The following is a 21,185-nucleotide window of genomic DNA, read 5'->3' as shown; positions in this document are numbered from 1 at the left end:
ATAGATGCAGAGTCCCACAGCTAAAGACTAGGCAGGACTTGGGGACCATTGCAGGGGAGGGAGAGGAAGAACTCTGGTGCACAGGGGAGTCAAGGACACCATGGGAACACAGCCCACAGAAGCAACTCTGTGTGCTCATAGGGGCTCACAGAGACTTAAGCAACTAGGTCCTCTGCACATACCTTATGATTGTGTAGCTTGTTGTTCCTGAGAGACTCACAACCGTGGAAATGTGGTAGAATGGGGCTGGCCTTTGACTCTCGTCTGTGCCTGGGGCCCTTTTCCTCTCACCGGGTTGCCTCATTCGGCCCTGATATGAGGGTTTGTGCCTTGTTCCTGGTCTTACTTAATTTGTAAGCCATGCTTTGTGGATGTTGCTGAGAGCCTACCCCCTCTTTTTTTTTATTTATTTATTTATTTATTTATTTATTTATTTATTTATTTATTTATTTATTTATTTTTGTTTTTTTATGGAAATGGAGGAAAACTGTAGTTGGTATGAAATGTAAGAGAGAAGAAAGTTTTTAAAAAGGAAAGAAAGCCATTTTTCACAACCTCTCAATACCATTAGCATCTCATTCACTGTAGTGCCTTCTTCATAAGACCATTACAAAAAAAACGTAGCCTCATTTTCTGTCTAATGGTGACACCAGCAATCTGTTTGGGAAAGGTGGGCTACCACAGAACCCACATTCTCTTCTTCTGGCTATTGGTTTGCTGCCTTGCCATTCTCCTGCCTCATCACTAGCTTATTCTTCCAGAGACTGACTTCTCATTGTTTAGTCTTCCCCTGCCCTTTAGGTACACACGTCATCTCTTAGCTCAGGGTGGATAAAATGTCATCCCTTTCACAGAAGCCTGTGGCTTCCCTTGGTCAGTCTTTCCAAAGTAGTCCATTTTTCTGCCTCTACCCAAATTAATTTAATTTTAATGCCTTTCTTCTCTGAAGTGATATTGCCTATGGTATTTTTAATCACCTGTCTTCCCCAGTAAAATGTAGTTCCGAGAGCCCATGGATGTTTTCTGTTTGTTTTTCTCTGTTCGCTTCCCCATTTTATTCCTAGGCTAACTCTGTGTTCCATCTCAACTAACTGAGAAATAATTCTCTTTCCTGAACTGATTTGCACACTTTTAAAAACTACAGGTCCTGACATTGCTTAGAGCTCAGAGCTCTCCTCTGAAGATGGGCAAGATGCTAGACTGGCTTAAGTTACCAAGTCTCTGGTGTGTATGTACACTAAATTTCATACCTATTATCTTGTGATTACAACATCATTCAATTATATTTGCTCTCTCACTGGAAAAAATTTAACTTACTGAACAGGTTTATCCTCCATTTGATAATTCATAGCAAATTCCACTATTCCTATTTATATTATTTATGTCGACTTATTTTATATTCTCTTTCTGTTTTCTGTCCCTCGTCTTCACTGTCACTCTCAGTTTCCTCATGCACTACAATCAGTGCGGCTCTCTTCTACCCAGGACCTTCAAGTGACGAGTGACAGAATTTTGTCACTAGCCAAACCACCAATCTTTCGTTTGGGAAAGGAAATTTAATGCTGCCTCATTAAACAGCAAGATTAATTAATCTTAATAAAGACTGATAACTATTATATTCATATCAGCAGTTTTAAAATGAAGTATTAGAAAAATTAAAGAGATCTAATAATATTCTAAGGCTGTAAGCATCTGAGCTGTGACTCAAATTAAGCTTTATTCCATTGTCTTTGTACTTTACCTTCTCCATCATACTGTCTTATGTCTTTAATATCATCAACAATGGATGTACTATCCCAGATCTTCATTGCTACATAAGTCTATAAAGAATTTTCTGAGCACAATGTGCCCCAATAAAGTAGTGTTGCTCTTTGGAAGAAAAGAAAAGTCGGGGATTTGCTTTTCTGTAAAGGAAGCAGTTGACTTGCATAAAGAAAAAGGTTTAGAGAGGTCAGGTATTTGATCAAATTATGCAAATTTATAGAAAATTTTGGACATTAATGATACAAAATGCTAGGCAGTTCACCCTCAAGAAACTGTCATTTAACAGATGAATGATTTCATTTTTAACTGGGTGTATTTATTGAATGTGTTTATGCATGTGTGTGTGTGTATGTGTGTATGTGTGTATGTGTGTATGTGTGTATGTGTGTGCAGACGCCAGTGGTGTCCAGAAGATGACACTAGATAGCCTGGAGCTGGAGTTACCAGACTTATTGAGCTTCCTGATGTGGGTGCTGAAAATGGAACTTGGAGTCTTCTGCCAGACCTGTATGCAATCTTAACTGCTGGGCCATTTCTGTGGCCTGGTACTACCTGCTTTAAATACTACTGGTTTTGTACTTATAATAAAAAAAGAATTGTAATACAAATTTTTAGCCTGTTATTTTGAAATCTTTTTACAGTTAACTTTCCTCAAAGATTTTTCTCCTAGGCAAACAAGTTGGGAATGCTCAAAAGTTTCGTACTATCACGATATAAAAGTGACGTGCAGTACCTACATTCCAAAGTTGAATATGTCCTCATGCACTACCACATTTACTAAAACTTTATGAAAAATGTGTATCTGATGCTCTATTCAGACGTAAAGCTCGATCATACGTTCCTCACAAGTTCATGGAGATGGAACTCATTTTGACTGTGAGAGCATCTTGGATTCTTTAAGCTACATCACAGGACAAATATCTGCAGGTAACGTACTGCATAGCTGGCCTGATTGCTCAGTAGTTCTCATTGTCAAACTGCAGGTGTATTTTTATGAAAGCATGTACTTCGCTAGGAGAATAAAATGATATCTAAAAAGATATTAAAAAGAATTAGAGTTATCATTGATAATACCCTGAACTCACAGAAGCTACAAACAGCAGAAATTAATCAATGTTGCAAGATCTCATAAGATGGGCATGGTTCAGTTTCCATTTTCATGTCAATAAAACTTGTGCCATAGGCAAGCGTCAAGAAAGATGTGAGCAGACTGAACTAACTGTCCTCTTCTCTTTATTGCTGTCCTGGTCATGTAAACTAATCACGAAACACCTTTTCCAGCACTTTCCTTATTCCTCTGTTACTGAACAAATGATTATTGTTTTGTATATCAGTTATATTTTGCCACAATAATATTTTGGGCAAATCTCCCCAAGGCTTATAAACATTGATGGTTTATTTAGGTCAGCCATGGAAGTCCTGGGTTTGCTTCTGCCTCTGTGGTCACATGTAAGTTGGGCAGAATGGAACACAACTTATATGTGACAACTGAGCTCTGATGTGTGCACTTTGCACTGCTTCTTGTGTTCCTCAGATGCTCGCTGGTTACAAAACAGCACAGAGCATATCAGGAGAGAAAAGCTGAAGAAGATCAATAGAAGCGAATTTCTTGAAAATGCAGCTACTTAAAAATAGCACACATATATTGCCATTTGTGAGTTTTCTTAGGTACAGTTCCCATGGCTGAATAGAGACACCATGACCAAGGCACTTCTTTTAAGGAACAACATTTAACTGTGGCTAGCTTTCAGGTCCAGAGGTTAAGTCCATTATTGTCATAACAGGAAGCATGACAACATCCAGGCAGACATGGTGTTGGAGAAGGAGATGAAAGTTCTACATCTTGAACCAAAAGCAGTCAGGAGAAGACTGGCATCCTCGAGCAGCTAGTAGGAGGGCCTCAAAGCCCACCCCACAGTGACACACTTCCTATAACAAGGCCACACCTACTCCAACAAGGTCACATCTCCTAATAGTGCCACACCCTGGGCCAAGCATATTCAAACCACCACACGAGTTTACTAGATTTTGCTGCTAAGCGTGACTGTGGCTGTTCTTGGGTTTCTTCAGTTGAATATTGGCATTCAGGATTCAGATCAGACATCTGAGCTATATTTATTCTATATCATTAGTCTTCAGCAAACTGGCTGACGCATGATTTCACAGTGATTCAGAACGAAGAAGAAAAATGAAAATGAGCAAACATTTCATTCTAGCTTTTCCTTCTGGAGCATTTCTTAAGTTACACTCTTGAGTCTGGTACAGAGAAGTATGGCAGAAAGTCCTGTCCACAACAATGTAGACAAGCATCCACTGTCATCAATATATCTGCTGTGTTTGCAGAACTTAATTAAAAAATTTAATAAGATTGATATACTTATTGAGAACATCCTCTAGCTATAGAAGTCAAACAATAGATCAATAAATATTTATGAGAATAAAATATATGAAAAATAGAAAATTTAACCATAAAATATTTATCATTTGAAGTCATAAGAGATAGTGTACATTTTGAGTCAAGTGAAAATCAACACCTCAAATATCAAGATTTGTGAAATGCAGTCAAAATGACACTTAGAGAAAAAGTCATAGATTTAAATGGTTAAATTAGAAGAGAAGGATCTGAAGTTAGTGATTTACTTTTTAATCTCAGGAAACTAAAACAAAGAGAACTAGTTATATGCAAAATAAGGGGAAAGGAAAAGAGAGAAGATAATTAAACTAAAAAAAATAGATAAAAATCAATAAAGACAAGTTGGATATTTGATAAAATTAATATTATTAGCATCTATTTAAAAAAACCTCAATATCAGAAATTACAGATATAAATTTTTAGGTAAAGAATTTTAAAATTGAATCTACAAATATATACACAGTATGTTTTATAAAAAATATTTAACATGACAATGCTACTTTGTTTCAAATATAAATAGTTATCCAGTGTGTTTCATTAAATCAATTGATCAAGAAATCACCTATGACAAATATCAATGCCTATCCACTACAGGATCAGGAGAAAGGTCAAGCAAGAGAGAAATATACTCAACTGACTAAATTGCCCCTGTGCAAAACTTGGGGAAATTAATGTGGTATTTTTCTAATGCTGTTCTATAACCTAAGTAGGATTGCTATAATAAATGTTTTTTCCAGTTTGACAGAAATTTAGTTTTCCAAGGCAGAATGCTAATATTTCCCTAAAACAATTAAAAGTGAAATTCTCTCTTCTCATTACAATTCATCAGTGTTTCTTTTCTCTGACAAAATGTATCCTGAAGCTGCTTTTCTAATGAGCATATTCTAGAAGCAAAGGAAATATGATTAATCTTCTTTGTAGAGAGTGTATTAGGGAGCCTGGGGGTGGCTGTTGATAAACTTTTTTATTGTACAACATGGACATGAGTCCAGAGCTCCATTACCCATCAGACAGAACTAGCTAAGGTAGCTTGCAACTCTCTAACCCTAGTGCTGGGGAGGGAGGACAGAAATGGGTGGATTCTTGGAGCTCAGTTCTGTGGTACACTCTTCTGGCCTCCCTGTCTACCAGAACACATAAGTTGTGCACATACATACATGCATGCAAAACACTCATGCACATAAAATAAAAACAAATCTTAAAAATTAATACCTCATTTGAAACTTCAACATCATAATACTTTTACTTTTTAATTCTTGGAGCTCACTGGCCAGGTGAGTTCAAGTTTCAATAAGACACCTTGTCTCAAAAATAATGATATAAAGAACTAGTGAGGAAGACACATTCACATGCATGCTCATGCCCACATGCTTACATATTTATACATGAGCACACACACACACACATACACTCACATGCACATACACACTTACATGCACATGCACATGCACATCCACATGATAAACTACAGTAAAAGATTACTCACTTAATACCCATCTTACCTCTATAGTAATCAATGAGAATTAGTAGAGAGCACTAAATTGGTTGGTTAAATGTGTGCTCACTTAGTGAATACTTAATCACTTTTCCATTTATACTATCTATATAAAACATAATATATTGGATTATGAATAGTCAAGGTCAGTTTGTGTGTGACATTAATTGCTGAAGGTATTTACCCATTTCTTCTCTTTGCAAGTTTTTGTTTTGTAAGAAATTCAATCAGAGTAAAGTATATAAAATTATAATAAAGTGGCAGGAATTACCATTTTTCACAACCTAGTTTGAGGGGCTGAAACGATAACTCAGTGATTAAGAACATTTGCTGCTCTTACAGATGACTTGGGTTTGGTTCCCAGCATGCTCATGGCAGCTTGCAAATACCTGTATCTTCAGTTCTATGGTACACTCTTCTGGCCTCCCTGTCCACCAGAACACACTAGTGATGCACGTACATACATGCATGCAAAACACCCATGCACATAACATAAAAACAAATCTCAAAAATTAATAGCCTCGTTTGAAACTTCAACATCATAATACTTTTACTTTTTAATTAATTTTTGGGATTCTAAGTGATCTGAAACTCATTGTGTAGCTCAGGCCTGTGTTAGAATCACAGCAATCCTCCAGCCTCAGACTCTTGAGTGCTGTGATTACAGTTGCTAGCCAGTATGCCTGGCAAATGAATTACTTTTAAAACATGAAACATTTCAAAGTATATAGTGACAGTTAAAATAAAAACTAAAACTGAAAACATTGTCTAATTTAAATGTGAAAGGAAAGATTTGGGTTCAAGTTCACTTTTCTCCAGTTTGGGTTATAGAACACTAAATTATTGCCAGTGAAATATAGGGTAGTAATAGATACCAGGAATTTCTCTAAACTTTGTTGGCATGCTCACACTGGTCATGAGATGGCAAAGTCAGTAAGTAACAGAGTGAGAGAGTGTGACTGCGAAGGTACAATGATAACAGAGAGGGAATGTTCTGGTCTTTTTTGAGTTCAGATAACCTGTGCATAAACAGGACAATGAGTCTAAGTTACTTCTGTCTTTGAGACCTAGCTGCACAAACAAAATTCCTGCAACCACGGGCCCATCTGTAATGCATGCAGGTTCCAGTTTCCACTGAGAAAAATGCTAAGCAAACTTCATGATTATAGGCTGGGGATTAGGCTCGTCATAATCTTTTTAGAACTTTCTCCAGAAATGTGGAGAGTCCCCCCACCCTGGCCCACTTATGTAACAAACCAGTATCCAGACCAACATACCAACTTTGTTGACATGCACAATTTTAGCGAACACTTTCTTTACTTGATATAGTTCCTTGACACTGACAACTCCCCTCCATTTTCTTATTTTCAGCATTTTGAAATGAAATCATTCTCTGATAGGGAGATTGCCAAGCAAAAGGAAAGTGCTTCAATAAAAAAAAAATCCTTCAGGGTTAAGTCTGTCCAATCTTAGCACTCAGGACATCTGTCTTTAGTTGGCTGTTCAGTGAGTCCAGATGTGGAGTCCCTAATGCAGTGGAACAACAGGAACAGATGTTTCCAGGGAACTTGCTAGCAACACTTCTTCCTGAACCACACCAGTCTTCAGATATATTCTGTGGAATGGCTGAAGGACAATGACTGAAAAAAATGTACTGGCAAGTGCTTTGTGTCTTCTAAATTGAATTATAGCATAATAATTTAATTTGTGGTTTCCCATGTGCAAGCTAAAATTTCAGTATGACAAACAGACCTAAAGAATTCCCAAACATCTCACAAGAGCATGTTAAAAAAAAAAAGAAAATTACATCTGCACAATATCGTCAGAGATGGCTTCAAATGTAGCCTATACTAAATTTTGTAGTTGGTTTACCTAATAGCACATCCTATTAATTGCCTACCAAGTGTTTTTATATCAAAGAGTCATCACTAATCAATCCCGATATACATTGGGATTGTTGAATATTTATGTTCTGAGTCACAAAGACAGCTGCAGAAATGGTTTGTGCAGAATCTGGAAATGCGATCAGCAGTGAGCGTGAGTGTGTTTGAACACACGTATTATTAGTTCATTTAGCTACAACACATATTCAGGGCAAACATCTGTTTCCCAGTTTCACTGTGCAATGGTATGTTTATTAGGGGTCTTGCTACTTTCCCCACTGAGAAGTTTGTTATTAACCGTGATAAGTATATAATTTTACTTTTTACTTTGCTCTTTTCACACATGTTATGACGTAAGATATATTGTTTATCTCTGTTTCAGTTTGGCAGCACTTGCTTTCGGTTTTGGTGAAGAATTAAATTCAAACCCTGAGCATTTCCCATGTGGATTGTAAAGGGCATAAGCAGAACTATAGAGAACCCACAACAGTTGCCATGAAGCAGTAGCTAAATGTAATGGATTGGTTCTATTTATCTCAAACATGAATTCTAATAAATCATGTAAAATAATATTAACGTGTTCTGAAATAGAGACAAAATACGGCAGAGTTGAAGTTCTAGCATATGATTTTAAAAGCAGTGATGAGAAAATTTATTATATATATTTTTTTCCAGATTTTTTTTTCATCCTGAAATAAGTTGTGAATTCTCAGGGAACTTTGCCAAATGTTAGCTGTTAGTAGCTTACTATAAACATTTAAAGCTTAAAGAACACAGTCCACAAATCCTTAGGCACAATCTTTTGTGTATGAGAAATATTAACAGATCTTTCCTTCTTTGCCCGACTAGCCCTACCTACCTGGTATGTCTTGTCATTTGATGATTAAGACATTTGAAATGTAAATACATAAAATATCCAAGAAAAAAATTTAAAAAAATAAAGAGGTGACTGTGGTGGCTTTAGTAAGAACAGTTCCTGTAGGTTCATGTATTTGAATATTTAGTCTCTTGTTACTGGAACTATTTGGGAAGGATTAAGAGGGGTGTTCCTGGTGGCCTTGTTGGAAGAGGTGTGTTACTAGGGAAGGCTTGGAAGTTTCAAAAGACATACATTCCCAGTGAGCCCTATCTATGTCTCCTAATTGCATATCCATTTAGCAGCCATTTTTATTTTTTTTAATCGATGCCCTCATGGACTCTAAGTGTAAGGAAACTCTGCTAATTAAATTTGAAGCCTCCCATTGACCATACAATCTTCTGGGACTTGGCATATAATGGACGACTCCCTTCATTAACAGTTTCTCCTTCTCCCTTGACTGGGGAATTCTAAATCCCCTACCTGTTTTAGTTAGTTCATAGGACCAATTTCCATTCTCCTGACAAAACATGTTCAGCCAGCACCCGAGATTCCTGAGATGCTTCCCTATGTTAATGAGGCATTCCAGGTACCATAAGCACTGTTGCCTTTGGTGTTGTTTATATCATAATCACAAAGGAGACAGAGAGAGGGGACAGTGGGCAGTTTGAGAACTTTATTGCCACATGCTCCCTGTCAGCGCTTGGAAGGTCATTGAAGAATGTACCATCTTCACTGTCAACGCTGGTTTAGCAACAGTCTGTCACCGAGCCTCTTTAACTCACAGAACTGTTAGTTAAAGACAAGCATGGCATTATATCTCTCCTGGGCCCAGAGATCCGAGGAGGACTGCAACAAGTTCAAGTCTAGCTTGGTCTACCTAATCAACTCCAAGACTACATGGTAAAACCCTGTCTCTGAAACCAAGGAAACAAAATAACACAACCTGTTAGAGTTTCTGTCTTTCTTCTTTAATAATTACCTCAAATAAACATGAGATTTAAGAACAAACACTTGACAGTTTTTGAAATAGGGGACATAACTTACCTCATTTTATTTTCAATAATAGAAACTTGCTTCCAGAAACCCCAAAAACTTAAGTCTTGTAAGAATGCACAGGAAAAGAAGCCTTCAGCCACATAGCTCAGGAGAACAGAAGCAAGCACATGTGTTTAAGGAACCTGCACTAAGGTGCTAGTTATGCATACACTTAAGGCTTTTCCTCAGCAGCCATATTGTCAGCCCAGAAAGCACATTATAGCAATTCTTAGCATTTTTGGTCAAGAGCCTGAATAGCATTCGACAAACATATTCTGTTCCATTGGTCTCATCTGGGCTCACTGTGTGTAACTAGATTGGGAAGAACTGGCCTGAAGCTCCCAGAACAGCTCACTCACATGGTTTGTGTCGTGTGTGTGTGTGTGTGTGTGTGTGTGTGTGTGTGTTGTGGCATGTGTAAGTGTGTATGTGTGTATGTGTGTGGCATGTGTAAGTGTGTGTGTGTATGTGTGTGTGTATGTGTGTGGCATGTGTAAGTGTGTGTGTGTGGCATGTGTAAGCGTGTATGTGTGTGTGTGTATGTGTGTGGCATGTGTAAGTGTGTGTGTGTATGTGTGTGGCATGTGTAAGTGTGTGTGTGTGTGGCATGTGTAAGCGTGTATGTGTGTGTGTGTGTGTGTGTGTGTGTGTGTGTGTGTGTGATTGAAACACTGGTCTTCTCTGCACACTTCTAAACAATCTGAATGTGACCTCAGAAGCTCCTCCACTGCTGTGGAAGCAGCAGAATAGTTCCACTTCCTTCCCTTTGGTTCACAATTTTGAAAAGAATGTTTTATCCAGCACAGGAGAGTCTACAGTCACTTTTGGCTTGCTTTCCTTCGGACGTGACACTGTATCCCCTTCAGTGTTCTGTACCCTGTATAAAGCAACCACAAGCCAAATCAGACTTCAGGGAACCTTCAAGCCTCTCGGACTTGACGAAAAAACCAGTGAGCATGTGCCGTGTTTTAAAACTGGCCCTCTGCAAAACTGACAGAATCCTACTAACCATATGGGCGCCACATGAGTAGGTTGCTGCTGAGAACTTCCTCGCTTCTGGTTTGGTTGTGAGAGAAAGCCAAATTGGAGCTGAATAGGAAAAAGCTGATAATCCATTTTGCAGAAAGGTGGAGATAAATGTAAAGGAAAAAAGAATCATGGTGATGTGCTTCCTCTGATCAGTTGACTATGGATGATAAAACTGAAGAATAAGTATCATGCAATGTTGTTGTCAGGAAAACTGACGAGCATTCAGACACCAGTCCTCCTTGCTCTCCAGGAAAGACCTGTCTTCTCTGAATGTTAGAATATGGTTTCTAATGGTGAAATCAGTAGGAAAATAAATGGGAGATAACACAAACTCACTGTTTACAAGTTGCTGATGCTGATATAGAGGAGAAGGCTTGAGAGTATAGCTCAGTGGTAGAGTGCTTGCCTTTCATGGAGGAGGTCCTAAGGCTTAATCCTCAGAATTTCAAAACGAACAGGGAAACCAGAAAAGTGTGACTACTCATATGGCTATGACATGAGATTTTAAGGCAACAAAAGAGTCACTTAAAGTCACACACACAAAAAAAGATTGAGAGGTGATTGGAGAGTAGAATAATATTGTGGGACCATGGACAAGTTCACAATAGAGCTGTGAGAATAAATACAGGTTCATGTACAGCTGGACAAAGTACTGACTCCTAAGATTAGACAAAGGCTCACCACACAGCTTAATGAATCTCATTAAAACAAGCAAAAGAGAAAAGGAAGCTATCACAGAAAACTCCGTCGGCTTTCCATTGTCCCTAAGAAAGACAGTGCAGACAACCCAGGTAGAGGTGTGAAGGCTTGGATTTGTGAACAAAAAGGAAGTGAAGCCACTTCAGTGGATTTCTGTGAAAATGATAAATATGGAATCCAAGTCAAAGAAAAGCAAAGTGATCATAACCTGGATCCTGTAAAGGGGAATCAACCAAGCAGAAAAATATATTTAAATATGCAATTGATTGTTGTCGTTGTTGAACTGTGTGTTGCTCAGTTTTTAAGTTCTTAATCATTAATAGTTACCCTGGTGTTTATTTTTGATTTGTATTTATTTTTCACAGTCTCTTATATAAAAGGTTGAGGAAAGGCAATAGGGCGGGGTAATAAAACCACATATTCCTTTAAAAAGGTAAAGTTTGTATAAACTATACATACCATTGTCCTAAATATATAGTTAGTGATTTGGGTAATGTAAAGGAACGTAAATTGCTTTGATTTTCAAATTTGTATCAACCGAGCATGATGACATTTTTCATGACTGGAGTAATAGAGAATTATTTGAATCATCTACTTGGCACACAGAAGAAAATATGATATGAGATTCAAAGTCCTTCTTAAAGCCATTTTTGAGTGCTTTTAATATGATCTTTCTCCATTAATTTAAGAAAGTGTTCCAGAAACAGAGATTGAATTTAGATATCTATATCCCATGAAAAATGGTAGAACAATCATTGCCAAGGCATGCCTTAGTATAAAGATTATGTTTTTTATTTAATCCAGAGAAAATAAACATACAGTTGGGGAGTCTGGTTTTTTCTTTTTTCTTTTTTTGTTTTTGTTGTTGTTGTTGTTTTTTTTTTTTTTTTTTACAAAATTGTCAACTTAAATACCACCAGAAGGAAATGTCAAACACTGGAAATATTTAACTCTAGGCTTAAGACAGAGATGGTTGCAATGGGAGCAAGGAATTTGAATGGTTTACAGCTCAACAAGGTAGATAAGGGGCAGCTACAGAATTCCGGAAAGGAAGGGGATGATGGAAGTGGGCACAGTCAGAAGAGCCGCAGTCTCTATTTGTATATCAAAAGATAATCCATACAGATAACTGAAAATAGTAATGAAATAGATATTTGATATTTTTAAATATCAAAAAATTTAAATGTGAAGGATAAGTATCTAATATATGAAAGTATCTGGTGAAATGAGAGGAAGAGGAAAGGAAGGGGCAATCTCATTATGTTCTGTGGTGTTAGCAGTAAAAAGTCAATTGCCTCATGATTAGAAAGTAAAAATTAAAACCTAATAGTGACTAGACAAAAACATAAATTTTTAAATTATTTTCAAAATACCCTATGTGTGCCTCTACTCAGAAAATAGAAGACATCTATAACTTTGACAGCAAAACTAAATCCATTACTCTCAGAATAAACGTACATAGGTAGCGATAGTTTTAAAAAAAAGATCATTTACATGGTGGGCACGAGACAGTAGTCATTCAAATCCCTGTTTCTTAAAATTATGTTGTTTATGCCACTATTCCAAGCCAGTAACTTAGAAAGCTTGGAAATTAATTGCAGAGATAAGCACGCAAGCAGAAATCAGAGGTGATTTTTAATGTTAGATGAGATTGCATTTAGATGGAAAGGCATTACTTATATGGAGATCACCAGACTTGAGCTTCATGTCCCCTGGGTGTCTAATACATGAATGCTTTAGCTTTAGTCAAATAGCATTTCACTAGGGAGAATGAAGAGGAGCTGCTTGGAGAAACAGTCACGATTAATGAAAACTCTGATTCACTTACCTCAGTAACAGAGTGGACAAGAAGTTAGCAAAGAAAGAGAAGATTTAAAATGCATAACAGTCCTTAGTTCAGTCTGGTTGACACACATTGAACTTAGTGTTCTGAAAATGGAGAAAACAAGTTATTTTCAAAAAACATGGGAAACATTAACAAAATATAGTTGTTTGATTTCTATAATGTATTAAATCTATGTATACTTATTTTTCAAAGGTGTTTGCTACATGAAGGTAAGAACATGAGTTGGATCTTTGGATCTCATTTAGGAATGAAAGAACTGATTTCCACAACTATATATGCATGTACACACGGACACATAATCATGCATGCCAATAACAAAAATGTTAAAATCTACAACCAAGGAAAATACAATACCTAGAAATCATACCATTGTTACACTCCTTCTCACACACAGAGTTCTCATAAATAATTCTATTCTTTCAAAGAAAATTAAAATCAAATTAATAGGCTGTATTTTTGTTAAAAGGAGAATCATTTACATTAACACATACATTTAAAAAATAATCAAAATATCTAAATAAGGATGCTGGAATATGAGCAAACAAACTTTTAACCATTTTAAATTTCAATTTGAAGTTTGGAAGCAGAAATTGCTTAACTAGAGGTACTAAGATAAAAAGATTTAGATCAAAACGCCAATAATGATGATTTAAAAAGCAAAACAAATAAGAAGATAATCAAATGGAGACAAATGGCCATATATCGTTTAAAACTGAAAACATAATCATAGCAATGGATGATGTAATAAAGCGAAGACATGCTATGCTTAGTTACATGTGAATAATAATTCTACTTATAAAAGAGACCTTAACGGACTGATTGTCTAAGACAACATAAATAATAATCAAATAATCCTCTATAAATCCAGCAATAGAAATCCACCAAGTGTTGTATGAGAGTCATTTCCTGGGGAGATACAACACATGCTTACTCATCCTGGAAGGGACAGTCACAACAGACCAGAGTAACAATTACACCGAGGTTCAACTTGGTGAACTGATACAGTCTATTGGTCATTTATGGTGTAGGGTTACTAACTAGGTACAAGGGATGGCTCAAAAACAGCTGGATCACCAAAAATGTCTACCCCAGACTGGCCAAGGCTCACGAAGCCTGAAACTTTGGAGCTCCCAGCTTGCAGCTCTACCTGTCTGAGGACCCCTCCCCACATCTACTGTCCCCGCATCCCCATACTCCCTTACTGCAGCTTGCCTAGTTAGTCATCTTCCCCAGAAGTTGATTACTCCATCAATAAAGGTGGTGGTGGTGGGGAACAGTCTAGAATCTCATGTGTTTCCACTTCCTAGACATGTGGCATTTGTTTATATCCCCAGTCTCATGACTATTTCTGTTTGTAGGGGGCTGTATGGCTAAGAAATCTATTCTTTAGATCGGCTCATCCTGAATGGAGATGATCATGACAAAGCAGCACCTTCCCCTGAGGACTCTACAATGAAATAATGAAGTCGACTTGCAAGTGTTTCCCCCTACTCCTTAATGTACAGTTAATCTCTGTGCTACCCAGTGTAGTCCAGATCCTAAGGAAGGAAGGGCAATTCCAAGTTCTGTGCTTCATCCAATCCCTTGTTGATAACGAAACCAGTCTGAGGTCCAACAAAGCAAGCAGATTAATTATCAAGATGCAGCTAGTAGACTTCTTCACTTTTATTGTGAGTGACACTTTCTGGGCGGCTGTGCTTGGTCAAAAGCCTTTCCAGGATAGCAATGTTGGCTTCATCTTCCTTTAAAAAAAAATGGTCCTCCTCACCTTTCCATTTGGGGATGCAGAGCCAAAGGGTAACAGTGCGGGTGCTTTGGGACGAAGGCTGAGCATCAAGCTGGGTTTGCCCCTGGTGTGCACTGGAGCTAAAGCCCAGCAAGTTTCATTTCAGATGCCCTTTACAGAGCAGTGGAGGTTATCACAGGAGGCAGCAGGAAGGGAAGCTCCTGCGTGACGTTCTCCATCAAAGCTGCTCGGGTTCAACCAAGCTGCTCCTGTGTAATTGAAGTAACTGCTTTTATCCTGAAAATGTCTAATCCCCAGGAAAGTATGAGGTTTTTATATAGGATCCTCACCTGCACCAAGCACTCTGAAGAGCAAATAAAGAATAAGAAACTCGGAATAAGAACTCTGCAACTGGACATGCTTACTGAATGCCACTGTTCATGCCAGCCATGTTTCTGACGAGCCGTTTTGCAGGCCATGAGAACATTTCGGCAGGGCTGTCTGCGAGTCATCTGTCTCCAGCTTTGTTGTTGAAATGTATCAATTATTTGAATGCATGTTAATCGTTCCCAGAGATTTTAGACTGTGTTTGCAGGACGGCTGCTTTGCCAAAGAGGCTGGCCTCAACCTTTCCCTCCCGCATTTGCAATATTTGAAATGTATCCAGATATTACTTGTATTTATCTGTGGATAAAATATTGGCTAAACAATTTATGATAAAGGTAACCATATATTCACATTATTGTCAACATTTCTGCCTTGCCCTCTTAGCATCATTCCAGCTACATGAAGTTTTTATAGACCTATCTGTGAGAAAAGGATGGTGCTTGGAGAAAACAAAGAGTACACGGAAAACACAGCTGCACAACTGGGGCACACAAGGGGAGACCAAAAATCAAGTGTTGGTATTCTCTTCTATTTCCACTTTTGCTGTCATGATTTCGAGTGTAATGCTATTTGCTTTTGCTTACTATCTAGATTTTTTTTTAAAAAAATAGGTTCTTATTATGTAGAGCAGGCTAGCCTTCATCTGACTATCTTTCTGCCTCTCAGTTGCTTCAATTACCAGTCGGTGCTACCACATGTGGCAAGGTCTCTTTCTTTATAGTCTAATATTTTAGTTATATGAAAATAGTTCCATAAGCAGTTTGCTGTTTTTAAAAATCACTGGAGCCTGACCAATTTAGAATTGCAAACTTAGAGTTCTAGAGCCATCAAGGAAATTGCTTGAGGTTTATAGTGTAAGGAGTTGACTGATAATAAACTGGGATTTAGGTATTTGGAACAAACTATTATAATATTTGAATACTGCTTCCCTGTGTGTGTATCTCTCTTCCCCCATCTCTCTCTCCTCTCTCTCTCTCTCTCTCTCTCTCTCTCTCTGTTTGCATACATGTAAAGATAATATCTTTTCAATTATGTGGATGCACCACTTGTCAATTTAAAAGTGCATGGCCTATAAGAAAGGGTAGAATGTAAGTTTGGACATCCAGGACAAGAAAGAATTCTGGGATAGTGCCAGGCATGAGAGAGTCACCTGGGAAGATGTGACAAGACTGGCACATGGTACTTGAGCACAGAAACGTAGCCACATGGCAAATACACTATATGTGATAATTCATTTTCATGTGGCTAGATTTAGGAATCGTGTGTTAGATTGAAGAGTCACAGAAACAAATCAACATATTTTGATGTTTTTTCTGAATGGACAATAATAGAGAGTAAAACAGGTTAAAAAGAAAGAAAAAGAAAGAAAGAAAGAAAGTGAGGGAGTAAGGAATGAAGGGAGGAAGGGAGGAAGGAAAGGAGAAAGGAAGGAAGAAAGAAAGGAGGAAAATCTGGCAAGGTACTGGCATTCCTAATCTCATGCTCATCTCTGCTGTGGGGTGGGCTGTACATGCAATTCCCCAGGAATGTACACTGAAAGGATCTGCAAAAATTCTGCAAAACCAACCATTGCTGTTTTAAGTTCTTTATATTAGACACTTTGTTCACAAAACACAAAAAAGGCACATATTTATAAGTACATATCGCAGGCCACTGCAGGGCAGCAGTGATAAATTCAACAATTGTAAATGAGAGAATCAGTCTTATCTTACTCTCTTGGTACTTACAAGTATGAAGTAGGGACAGACGGAAAAGAAGAACATGTCACCAAATTGTAAGAGCACAGGTGAAAATGAGGTGCCATTCTCAAGAGATGACAAGGGACTTACATAATCAAAGAGGGTTCACTGAGGAGATGACATTTATGTGGAGATCTGAATGGGTTGTTTTTCTCAAATACTTAGGCAAAGCAAGTTGAGAAAGGAAAGGCTTTATTTTGGCTACGGTACAGTGAGGATGCTGTCCATCATGGCTGGGATGCTGGGACAGCAGGAGCTTGAGGCAGTTGGTCACATTGCAGTCACAGCCAGGAATGAAGTGAGATGAATGTTGTGCTCAATTCCTTCATATTTATCCAATTAACCTCAGTCCAGGAGTTGCTCATTGGTTTTATGTCAACTTGACACAAGCTAGAGTTACATGAAAGGAGGGAACCTCAGTTGAAAAAATGCTTTATAAGATCTGGCTATAGGGGATTTTCTTAATTAGTGATTGATGCAGGGGACCCAGCCCACTGTGGGTGCTACTGTCCCTGCACTTCTGGTTCAAGGTTCTGTAAGTAAGCAGGCTGAGCAAACTGTGGGAAGAAAGCCAGTAAGCAACACTCCCACATGCCCTCTGTATCACCTTCTGCCTCAGGTTCCAGCCCTCCTTGAGTTCCTCTCCTGGCTTCCTCAGTGATGAGTTATGATCTGAAAGTATAAGCTGAAAATACTCTCCTCTTCAACTTGATTTTTCTTCATGGTGTTTCATCATAGCAACTAAAACCCCAACTAAGATAGATGGTGTCAGTGTATGCCTTCTCTCTTCAAGTGAACCTTTCTGGAAACATCCTCACAAACACACTCAGAAGTATATTTCCATGGTTATTATAAGTCTGTAAGTCCAGTCAAGCTGACAATGAAAGATTTAACACCACAAAGTTGGATGATAAGGGTAAGTCATAAGAGGAGGCTTAGCTAGGACACAGCTTCCTAGCTGAACACATAGCCAAGGCAATCACACAAATGTGGGACCCAACTTGGCATGTTAGCAGAAATAGAACTTCGGTCCTTTCCTTAATTTTCGCTTTTTTTCCCAGTTGAGAAGCAATTCCCACTTTTGCTGCTGTTGTTTCTTGAGATGGTGTGTGCTGACTTTGTAGCCAGACTGTCCTGGAATTTACTAGTGCAGTCTGACCTTGAACTCATGACAATTGTCCTGCTTCTGTCACCAAAATGCAGGTATTGGAAGTGTAAATGGCCAAACAGAGATCTTTTTTTTTTTTTTGAAAGCACTGAATGCTTGACTGTTTCATTGAATTATGTGTGAATAACTGAGGGGTTAGTATAAAAATGACTCAGTCAATACGTTTAAATATTTTGAGTGTTTTAGAGCCTCTCAGGAAACACCTATATCAGGCTCCTGTCAGCATGCACTTTTTGGCATTAGCCTATTGTGTCAGGGGGTTGGGGATTTAGTTCAACGGTTGAGCGCTTACCTAGAGAGCACAAGGCCCTGGGTTCGGTCCCCAGCTCCGGAAAAAAAAAAAAGAAAAGAAAAAAGCAATATTGTGTCAGTTTGTTGACTGTATGTAGATGGACTGGATCTGCAGGTAGGGCAGGCTGTTAATGGTTATTCCTTCAGTCTCTGCTCCAAACTTTGTCTCCGCATCTCCTTCTATGAATACTTTTGTTCCTCCTTTTAAGAAGGATTAAATCATCTGCACTTTAGATGGCCTTTTCTTGAACTTCATGTGGTCTGTGGATTAAACCTTGGATAATTCAAGTTTTGAGGTTAATATCCACCTGATATGTGTGTGGGGGTTTTTTTTCTTGGTGATTGGGTTACCTCAAAATCATACTGTATAGTTACATTTATTTGCCTATGAATTTCATGAAGTTATTCTTTTTAACAGCTGAGTAGTACTCCATTGTGTAAATGTACCACATTTTTTAAATCCATTCCTCTGTTGAAGGACATCTGGGTTATTTCCAGCTTCTGTATACTATAAATAAGGCAGCTATGATCATAGTGGATCATGTGTCCTTATTATATGTTGGAACATCTTTTGGGTATATGCCCAGGAGTTATATAGGTGGGTTCACAGGTAGTACTATGTCCAATTTTCTGAGAAACCTCCAGACTGATTTGTAGAGTGGTCGTACCAGCTTGCAATCCCACCAACAATGGAGGAGTGTTCCTCTTTCTCCACATCCTAGACAGAATTTGTTGTCACCCAATGTCACCTGAGTCTTTGATCTTAGCCATTCTGACTGGTGTGAGGTGGAATCTCAGGGTTGTTTTTGATTTGCATTTCCCTGATGACTAAGGATGTTGAGCATTTCTTTAGGTACTTCTCAGCCATTCAGTATTTCTCAGCAGAGAATTCTTTCTTTAAGCTATGTACCCCATTTTTAATAGGATTATTTGATTCTCTGGAGTCTAACTTCTTGACTTCTTCGTATATATTGGATATTAACCCTCTATCAGATGTAGGATTGATAAAGATCTTTCCCCCATTTGTTGGTTGCCATTTTGTCCTAATGACAGTGTACTTTGCCTTACAGAAGCTTTGCAATTTTATGAGGTACCATTTATCGATTCTTAATCTTAGAACATAAACCATTGGTATTCTGTTCTTTTGCTATGTTTAGGTATGGGCCTTAAATTCCTGATCTTTCCAAGATTTTTACCATGAATATGAAGGGGTGTTGAATTTTGTCAAATGCTTTCTCAGCATCTATGGATGATCTCAGGATCATGTGGTATTTTTTCCTTGAGTTGGTTTATATAGTGGATTACATTGATGGATTTCCATATATTGAACCATCCCTGCATCTTTAGGATGAAGGCTACTTGATCATGATGGATGATCATTTTGATGTGTTCTTGGATTCAGTTTGCAAGAATTTTATTGAGTATTTTGCATTGATATTCATAAGGAAAATTCGTCTGAAGTTCACTTTCTTTGTTGGTCTTTGTGTGGTTTAGGTATAGGTGTAATTGTGGCTTCTTAGAAGGAATTGGGTGGTGTTCCTTCTGTTTCTATTTTTGTGGAATATTTGGGACAGAGTTGGAATTAGGCCTTCTATGAAGGTCTGATAGAATTCTCCACTAAACCCATGTGGTTTTTGGATTTTTTTTTAAGTTGGTTTATCTGATCCTGAATTAACTTTGGTACCTGGTATCTGTCTAGAAAGTTGTACATTTCATCCATATTTTCCAGTTTTGTTGATTATAGGCTTTTGTAGTAGGATCTGATGATTTTTTGAATTTCTTCAGATTCTTTTGTTATGTCTCCCTTTTCATATCTGACTTTGTTAATTTGGATAATGTCTATGTGCTGTCTGGTTAGTCTGGCTAAGGGTTTATCTATCTTTTTGATTTTCTCAAAGAACCATCTCCTGGTTTTGTTGATTCTTTTATAGTTACTTTTATTTCTACTTGGTTGATTACAGCCCTGAGTTTGGTTATTTCCTGACATCTCCTCTTCTTGGGTGTATTTGCTTCTTTTTGTTCTAGCGCTTTTAGGTGTGCTGTCAAGCTGCCAGTGTATGCTCTCTCTAGTTTCGGAGCTGGGGACCGAACCCAGGGCCTTGCGCTTCCTAGGGTCTCTCTAGTTTCTTTTGGATGCGCTTAGAGCTATGAGTTTTCTTCTTAGCACTGCTTTCATTGTGTCCCATTGTTTCATTGTGTTCGTTGTTTGAGTGTGTTGTGCCTTCATTTTCATTAAATTCTATAAAGTCTTTAATTTCTTTATTTATTTCTTCCTTGACTAAATTATCATTGAGTAGAGTGTTATTCAACTTCCATGTGTATGTGGGCTTTCTGTCATTTTTATTGTTATTGAAGACCAGCCTTAGTCCATGGTGATCTGATAGGGTCCACGGGATTATTTCAATCTCCTTGTATCAGTTGAGGCCTGTTTTGTGACTCATTATATCGTCAGTTTTGGAGAAGGTACCATGATGTGCTGACAAGAAGTTATTTTTTTTTTGTTTTAGGATGAAGGTTTTATAAATATCTGTTAAATCCATTTGGTTCATAACTTTTGTTAGTTTCTCTATGTCTCCGTTTAATTTCTGTTTCCATGATCTGTCCATTGATGAGAGTGGGGTGTTGTACTCTCCCGCTATTATTGTGTGAGGTGCAATGTGCACTTTGAGCTTCAGTAAAGTTTCTTTTATGAATGTAGGTCCCCTTGCATTTGGAGCATAGATATTCAGGATTGAGTGTTCATCTTGGTGGAATTTTCTTTTAATGAATATGAAATGTCCTTCCTTGTCTTTTTTGATAACTTTTGGTTGAAATTGATTTTATTCGACATTAGAATGTCTACTCCAGCTTG

The 21,185-nt window shown here is 37.8% G+C and overlaps 1 long non-coding RNA gene across 3 annotated transcripts in view; it reads right to left on the bottom strand.

The window, feature by feature from the left end:
* LOC102550301 (uncharacterized) overlaps positions 1-21,185 on the bottom strand; it is a 191,783-nt gene that overhangs the window by 52,871 nt on the left and 117,727 nt on the right. For all 3 annotated transcript variants that reach the window (XR_015645248.1, XR_015645249.1, XR_015645247.1), the window contains one exon: positions 13,006-13,106. This is a non-coding gene — a long non-coding RNA (uncharacterized LOC102550301). The remainder of the gene's footprint in view (positions 1-13,005; positions 13,107-21,185) is intronic.

The sequence above is a fragment of the Rattus norvegicus genome, chromosome 20 (genome assembly GCF_021556685.1).
Source record: "Rattus norvegicus strain SHRSP/BbbUtx chromosome 20, alternate assembly SHRSP_T2T, whole genome shotgun sequence".
Taxonomy (NCBI): domain Eukaryota; kingdom Metazoa; phylum Chordata; class Mammalia; order Rodentia; family Muridae; genus Rattus; species Rattus norvegicus.
The sequence above is the reverse complement of the archived record's forward strand: the minus strand, read 5'-3'. Positions and strand labels throughout refer to the sequence as shown.